We start from the raw sequence: 9,332 nt of genomic DNA on the forward strand, positions 1-9,332 counted from the left end.
TCCACAGACATGGCTGGAATTTGCTGTAATGCTGATTGTGCAGAGGTTGTCCCACACATAAAGTGTAGGTTTTGTTCTTTCATGGTGGTTCCCTTGCAGGATTAAAACATATGCAGCCATAAAATTACTACAGTTCTCCCTATGTCAATGAGTGACTACTACCAAGATGACAGGCATCACAGGAACTCCTGCTTGTGCTGAGCTAACATGCTCTAAAAATGATGGGTTTTATTATCTTGGACACTTAATTAAAAATTTAATTTGTAAATATTCTGACCTCTATGCTTTCTGTAATTTTTAATGTCTCAGACCATGTGCTTTGTGCTGTATATCTCACCACAATGTGCATCTTGTTGCAGAGCATTGCTGGCTCACTTTCAGTACCTACATCACTAGATAACAAGGTGATTTTCTACATGAGTTTTCCCCATCTTGCCTTTATTCAATCCAACATCTTGCTCTGTCTGGCATTGATTCCTACCAAATAATGGAACAAAAAAATTTCTTTGAGTTTTAGAAGCATTTGTACACTCATATGGTGCACAAATGTATTCATTGTATTCCTCATATGTTTTGTGAGACTTTACCCTAGTTTATCAAGGCAGTTTGGATTTCTAATTCTATCCTTCAGTGTGATTTCTGCAAGGTACACTCTTTCGCTGAAGTCATTCATGAAAATACTGAACAGCCTCGCTCCATTGAAGTACTTTTTTCTTCACAGTCCCCTGGTGTGGCAGTGAATGACAATGATGGAGCTTTCTCTTGATGTGGCACACTCTGCAGTTCTGCTTTCCGTTTGCAGGAGTTCCAGCTAATTCAGATCTCCTTAGTTTCTTTATGATACTGTTAGAAGAATATGATAATGCAGCATCAGAGATCTTCCTAAAGTCACGGTAATTTTCTGTTTACTGCTTATTGCCAAAAACAAAATTAAAACTGTGGTCTGATTTCACATTGATGGAAGTTAGACATCATGTTTGTTCATCTGTCAGAGCTTACTCAACCTCCAGGGGTTCTCAGGAGAAGTTACTATAGACTTCTGGCTGCCTCAGCCAAATTTGCTGCTGCTGGGATTCTATTATCTTGAGATAATGAGATGTTGAGTGCTCCGAGTGAAACAAAAGATGTTCTGCATTTCCTGGCTTTGAACAAGCTGCCTGCTGTCATCAGACACAGCAGAGCTACAGACTGCCCACCCTCACAGCCAGAGAGGTCTCTTCTGGAACTTCCAGCTTACTGAATCACACAGCTCACCACTTCACCTGCCCACTGATAGCTGTCCTACAACATTGAACAGCCTAAAACAAGCAACTGGAACTAAGGAAAACTTCAGGTCTGGGAACGCTATGGTTCAGATCCCAGCAACAGCCAACTTTTGCAGCTCCCTTCTCAAGATCTTTACAAGAACATAACTTAGACATCTTGAAACTTCCTGCTAAACAGCTATGAAACCAAAACGTCCTGCTGAGCAGCTATCTTGTGGAGAAATCAAATCAGAAGTTTAAAAATCTAATATTTTTTTTCTCTGTCTCAAATGAGTCAGATAGAGGAAGTTATTCCTGTGGAGATACAGGCAGACTAAGAATTTTCCACCAAACACAGGGGAGCCTGGAAGTCCAGAGACCTCCACAAATTCCCAAAGGTTCTCAAATCAGAAACTCTGTGCCTAGGGCTTCCATGGTACTAGGAGGTGGCAGTTTTTCAGCTGGATATCAGCAAATACTAAAACATATGCTTGAAATCCAAATCCTTATTGCCTTTTAATCTGCTGGATGACTTAAGTTACCCTTTACATACCTCCAATGACAAAAGATTACAAAGAAAATTACTGAATGTTTGTCATGTGACTTTCACAGCAATTCTTTCCACCAGATAAGAACAGGGTGAGGATTTTTTTCAAGGAGCACTAGTCAAAATTTACATTAAAAATATTTAACTAGACTAAAACCAATGGACAAAGGAATATGTCAATTAAGAAAATATTTCAAAAAACCACATAAATTAATTTGAAGAATTTCAATTTTCCATTACTTTCTGAGTTAGAGCATATTGTTTCAGATATGATTATAATCATATTATCTTTGTGTGATTCACTTTGCTCTAGCTATGTAAAATATGCAAACTACCATTCAATTAAGTTACAGTTAGAAAACAGATTTTGCATTATAATATCTTGATGTTATCTCATTAAAACAATTAAATGGTTCTGCATATTTTTCTCATTCTCTGTGAAGCTGGTAAATTATAATTTTTGATTGTCAAGTAAGTCAAATTTGAAAGTGTCAAAGCTAAATTATAACTTTACCAGCTCTGAGGAGAAGAGAGGAATGTGCACACCCTAAGTATAAGTTATGGTATTTCCATCCAGATGAAATGCTTATTTATCCAACACAGGTGAGTCAAAACTTTGATTTAAAGATCTAAATTTTGTTTACATTCTTTCAACAGCTAGTATGGCTGGAGGGAAGCTGCTTTCATGTGTTTACATACTTCCTACCTATATTTGTTTCCATTATTTTCTATAAGGTTTGCAAATCCTTTGTTATAAATATCTCTTTCCATGCTTTGTTCTACATTTCATGCCAGTATATGATATTTGCAGACATACATAAATTTCCAGGTAAAAGCAACTGCCCTGGTTTTAGACTGAGGGCTAAATTCTGGGCTTCTCTTATCTTCTCAAAAAAACAGTGGTATGGGTCTGCAGAGAGAGTAAACAACATCATTCTATTAATTTTGGAAAATCCTGAGGATCTAAACTTCCATGCCTTTTACAGAATACAAGTTGGGATAAGCTCAATGTCATTTTTATGTGAGGGAGAATTAGCCTGAAAAATATAAAATCATCAACTTGGCTTTAGAAATGCTTCAATTTTTTAAAATAATAACAATCACTAAAATGGAATGAAATATGTCATGCTAATACAAAATTATAAGCACTGTTATCCAATACTGATATTTGTTCCTTGGCTGTGGAAGATTAGAGACTTTTTTCAAAAACTATTGTGCAGGTAATTCCACTTGTCTAGAGAAAAGGCCTTTCTCTTACAAAATAACCTTCAGAGAAAAAGAAGGAAGGAATATATATTTGAGTATCATCTTGAGATGAAGCTGACATATCACCTGAATATGTATCCATACACAAATGGAGAAGCACTCCCAGTTCTCAACATTTACATGCAGCCTGGCTGCTCAAAAGATAAATAAATAAATATAACCTCTAAGTACCATGGGGAGTCAATTGCTCAGATGTGTTAAAAATAACCTCCTGACTTCTCTCTTGTCAGAGCAGATTTGTTTGTAAGGATGTGAGACACAAGCATGCAATGAAATACAATCTAGATAATCCTTTTATTAGTACAGGCAATTATTTGAACAGCCTGAATGAATAAGGAGATTCCTAAAAGGACTGTTTCCAAGACATCAGTGGATAAATGGACACCCACTGTTACAGAAACCTTTAAGGAAAATTAGAGAAGCCTTAACCTGGGCAGAAAATCAGGCACCAGTGGCATCCCTGAAGGTAAAGAAGACCTGTCTAAAGAGAAATGATACTTTACTAATTCTTTCCTTACCTCTTCTTCATGGGAAAATGTGTACTGTGTGATAGGATATCTCTAAATGACAGAAGAAAAGAACAAAAAGCTCATGATAAAATTAACATAAATGAATTTTGGCTCTCCTCCATATATTCCACCTAATTTAGTGTTAGTAATTAACAGTGAAATTAGGTACACACTCAATTTCCATGAGATGAGAGGCAATGTTTGCTGACTGTCTCTGTAAAGTTAGAGGCATTAGAGGATTCTGTCACCAAGTGTCACTGAACTTGAGTCTAGAATTCTCTATATAGAAATTTTGATAAAGATTTCTATTCAGCTGAGGTCTCAGCATTAAACCAACAGCTGAATTCTTTAATGTCTGATTTCCAACTGCAGCACTGCCAGTGTATTTATTCAGCTTTAATAACAGCTGCTGGTTTATGATTCTGCTGATAACGTAGAGCAAATACACAGTACCCTTCTGATAAGAATACAGAAATATCAATATGTGATTTTGTAAACAGATAATCTTTAAAGAGAGTTTTTTTACCTAGAGCTGACAAACAAAATTTGATAACAAAAGCACAAGAAAATATAGAAAGGCTTTTAAAAAGGAAACAAAATCTCAGAGGAATGTAGATACTTGAGTAACATCAGTCCTCGTTATACTGGTGATGGGCATGAGCTAAAATAGACAGTCACACTTCTAATTAGTTATTTTCACACTCCTTTAACTAAATATTTGTTTTGGACAAATATGCATAGTATTTGTGCTGGAATCTGCTTCCTAATCCAGGAGTCCCTGTGTTCTGGCTAATATACCCTGGGAGCTGAGAAGGGCTCATGCCTGAGAAAGGCTGCTCAGCCCTGACAGCTCCTGGCACAGTGTGCTGGCCCTACCCACAATCTTTGTGCTGCCAGCATTCCTTCACAGCTAGGTGCTGCAAACATTTGCTAAGAAATTACAAATAAACTCTTTGCAGAGCATATGCAACAAATCAAAGGCTTTGGGGATGTGGCTGTTCTACCCTGCAGGAGGTCTGTGCATGCACCTGAGCCTGGGCTTTCAGGACGTGGGGTTCAAGCCCAGCAGCTCACACTTACACTCAGAGGCTGTCTGATGGTGGCTGTGAGTTTTAGCTTTGCTGTCCTTACAGAACACATTCACCCAGCATCTGTGCTCAAGGTGTGTCTGCAGCTCACCAGATATATGCCAGTCTGGACAAAATACAGACTCTTCCAAAATCCTGCCTGAAAAATAGGAGGATAGGTCTTCAGTGCTCACAGTGTGCCAACCCTGAGGCTTGCTCTGAGTTTTCTGTGCGTGTTTATGAGAGAAACAAACACAAATGTCTTTGGCTCATCCAAGCTGGGCAGAATTATACTCAAGAGGGACACAGGGACACAATAAAGTAAAACAGAGCTCAGAATTTGTCCGTCCATATCTGGGTCCACACTGTCAAGTGACTTCCCAATCTCACCCCTCTAAACTACAGTAGCCTTTCTAAAAAACAGATGGTTACAGCTGGGCACAGACAGAGCCAGGAGCAGTACAGACCCTTGCAGAATCTGAGATACCTTTCTCCCTCTGGTCAGCTGTAGGTTAAACAATTTTCTCCTGCTCCTCTAGAGAAGATCACTGTACTGGGCCAGTCAGGTAATGCATTTCATGAGCTGCTGGCAAGAGATAAGCTCTCCTGTCCAAAAGGCACAAAAGTTTTCTACTTTTCCAGTCTCGACACTCAAGGCAGAAAAAAGCATCTGGAGGCAAGAGGCTATTCAGCTGCTCCCTGAGCAAAGACAAGATGCCCTCTCACAGGGTGGTGGCAGGCAGAAAGCAAGAGGAAGCCACCTAAGCCACAGGCCATGCAGCAGTCTACCATTAGCATTTAGACACCTATCAAATGCTTTACAAATGTAATGTATCCCTACTTAACCCCTCTTCAGCTCCATATCCCCATGCTTCTTCAACAACCTGGTAGCTGAGCTGGAAAATATATTTCTTGCTGGCTTCAGACTTTGCCAGGAATACAGGTGCTACTTTAAGTACCTCCCTGTAGATGCTCTTCATGCCCAGCAAAAATAAACTGATTTTTGGGGGTTTGGGTTTTTTTGGCTTGGTTTTTTTTTTTTTTTTTTTTTTTTTTTTGGTTTGGTTTGGTTTTGGTTTGTTTTGTTTGTTAGTTTGCTTGTTTGGGGTTTGTTTTTGGGGTTTTTTTGGGGGGGCAGGGGGAGCAGGTTAATTATAGGGAATTCCAAATAATAGAAAAGGCAAGTTCAAAACACCCAGCTTCAGATTTTAAGGCAGAAGGATAATCCACTTTCATCTGTATTTTCTTTTCTCTGCCATCAGCACCAGGTTATTTCCTACTGCCCCTTCAGACAGAGGATTAGAGTTCACCTTGATTTTATTTCATCATTCTGAGGAATCTTTTATTCCACCATTTCTCCAGCTGTATTCAGCTAAACCCTGTTTAAAACATATAAAATCAGTGGGGCTCCTTCATATTCCACCCAGACAGAATTTTATTCATTTTTTCCTTTCCTCTAGAGACCCTGATGTCCTTTCAGCAGGCAGCACTATGCATGAGAAGCACTTGTCTGAAAGGCTCCAATCTAACATGAGCATTTAGGCTGAGTCCTCTAGGGAAGAGCTCCACAGTGGTTTTGACAATTTCCATAAAAACTTCTGAGTGTCACATTTTGAGTGAACTTTGTCTCAAAATATCATTTTTGTAGGAACCATAGATGGTAAAAACAAAGCAGACAGCACTCTGATTCAGTCTGGACAAAGTTCAGACAGAGGGTGAAGGAAATAAACTCTGTGTGCTGAGAGGAAAATCATCAACATCTCATAGGTGGCATTACAGGACAGCACTAGCAGGCACCAGAGATTTACCTTAGGCAAAATAAAACAACTTGTCCAGACCAAGAGAAATTCAAACACAGAGCAAAAGGGCAACCACTAAGAAGGAATTTATACCTGCTGAGATGCTGCTGAAGTTACTATTTTTAAAATTTCCTCTAGAATGCAAGCTCTCTGTAAGACAGTTAAAGACTGCTGAGGTGATATGATCTCACATAACTCCAGACTTGAACATGAGTTTAATTTGAGGGCCTTCATCATCTGTTTTAGATATTTTCTTCAGAATTAGGGAAATTGCTCACTTTTCTCCTTTGACCACAGAGGGTTGGACAACAAGCACTGATACAGAAGGCTGTTGTCAGCTGGACTCCCCATCAGCTGACAAGGGACAGTTTTTAACCTGGAATTACCTTTTCAAACAAAACAAACACTGCTTTTCCCTCTGCAATTAAGAGGAATCAAACTTCAACCAACTGAGCTAATCCATTCTCTTTATCCTTTTTGCCATGGATGAATTAAGAGGTAATCAGTTTCCAAGTCAGGAGTAGAAAAGAGCTGTGAAACAACACAAAGAAAAAAAGGGAAAAGGAGAAAGCACTTGAAACTGTGCAGAGAGGGATTTGCCCCAGTGTTGGTGCTGAAGGTACCACGCTGGTTCAGCTCCAGTAGAATAAGTGTTGTATGAACCTATGGGTGAGGGAGATGATAGCCAAAGTAAAGCTACCCAGGAAAAGGTGAAACATGGAAGCTGTCAACAGATTTATTAACTGTGTTAACTTTTGGGATCCAAAACACACATTTGAGCTAAATATTTAGGTGCTTTTAATGATCAGTGTAGGAAATACAAAAAAGAATCTTTTAATTACAGGCTATGAAGGACCAGGAGGACTATGAAAAGAACAAATCTCTTAAAGAGGACATATAAAAAAAGTGGCAAAAAATTTAAAAGGAATAGGAACTTGCCTGAAGCTGACAGCCAGTAGACTAAGTCTCCTAAAATTGAAAGAGCTTCACTTGAGCTCCATGAAACTTCACTTTAGGTAAGGAGCTTAACTGAGACTTATTAAATACCAATAAAACACTAATTTTTTCCTCTTTTTTTTTTTTGTCAAAACAAATTTGAAAAAAAAAATCTGGGAAAAGTATTTATATTTCTATATTGTGGTTCTAATGTCTGCATGTTTTATGCAACTGCATTTAAAAAAAAAAATCATAACACTTTCTTTGAATGCAAAATGTTTTAGATTTATTAAGAATGTAAACTCCAAGCCTTGTGTCTATAGACTAAAATCCAGTGGCCTGGTTTCAAATTGAGCAGAATGCCTGCACTTCCCATCAGGTTCAGTGAGGGTAATACAAAAGTCAGAATAAAGATTTATTGAAAAATCGCAATCGCCCTATGGTTTTGTCTCCCATGACATTTAAGGTAGTCAGTATTATTCTGTCCTTGTCTGCTGAATTTTGGCAGCTGTACCAAAGGTATCTCTACTAACTGAGACAACCTCAAATGAAGGTGCCTTAGAAAAGACTCCTGTGACTACTGCCCAGGCCTGTGTCCAGCAGCAGGGACTAAAGGGGAGTGAGACAGGCAGCTCAAATGACACACCCAGCCAGGTGCAGGACTTGGGTAGGGACAGGGTGCTGTAGGCAAAGGTCTGTCTAACTTACACAGAAACCTGGCTTTGATGGGTGGTCTACATCAGGTTCCTCAAGAAGCCTTATTGAATGCCTGTTTATAAACCACAAAAGGACTGAACAGACCAGAAAAGCTGAGATTATTTCAATCTGTTCAGCCCCTCTGTGATCTTTATGTACCACTGAAAGAAACCAGTGAAAGAGGAGGATAGGGAAGCAAATTGGGGGTGAGAAATAGCAGAGAGTGAAGAGCTGAGAAACTAAGAAAAATTTCAGCCCAATGTTTACATTTGGCAAAACAGTGAAAGAAGGGCTGAAGTGGATCTGTCTCTGTCTCTCTAACACAATCTTGTTATTGTGTTCTGGATTCCTGGTTTTGACACCACCCTTCACCTTGCATCAGCTTTGGTTAACAACCCCCAGCCACAGCTCTCCTGATCCCAAGTTTAACAACCCTCTGGGGTTATGTGGGATTGGCACAGCTTGGTGAGACTGAGCAGGGCTGCTTGTTCAGTTTATGTCAGCTCTCTGTCCTAAGGGTATTCTTCATCAGAGCATCTCATTTTCCATAAACTGTTCTTTTAAATGCTTGAGTGATCACTCAAAGTTGGTCATATGACCAGTCATGCACAACAGCTACACCAAAAGTCCAGGGAACAGAGCATTCATTCTCTGATGTCTTTATGCAATAAATATGGTTATAAATAGACACGGGTTGTTTCACAGCCAGGGTGGGCTTTTTACTTGCTAACTAAGGATGGACTCTCTACGGGTGAAAATAGCAGCAAGAGGGATTTATCCAAAAGTCCTAGGACATTTGCAGTGCACACTTTTAAATTGACCCAGTTTTGACTGTTTCCTCCATTGATCATCAAAGGCATTCAAACATTTAGCTCAAGTTCTCATTTTAGATACCAAAGGTTAATAGTCTCAAAAAGCCACTGCCCAAAATTTTACAGCTGATCAGGCTGCATAAACAGCACTACAGAATAACTGCTGGTAATGAACTCAGCCCTGCTTCTGTATTTTCAGACCTCCTGTTCTCCTTCTGGAAACCCAGAGAAATCTGTCCCTCATCAGCTCTGCCCCCAATGCCAGTGATAACAGCAAATCACCAAAACCAGCCTTTATCTCTTTAACAGTCCCTCAATGCAAACCAAGCTCAAGTTGCACTGTTTGGCTGCTGAGACACAGGATTAAAAGTGAAATGGTGGGGATAAATTAGTTGTGACATTTGACTAGGAACATTACATCCCCAGAATCTGAATAGAGAATTTGTGGACCATGAA

The sequence above is a fragment of the Passer domesticus genome, chromosome 2 (genome assembly GCF_036417665.1).
Source record: "Passer domesticus isolate bPasDom1 chromosome 2, bPasDom1.hap1, whole genome shotgun sequence".
NCBI lineage: Eukaryota > Metazoa > Chordata > Aves > Passeriformes > Passeridae > Passer > Passer domesticus.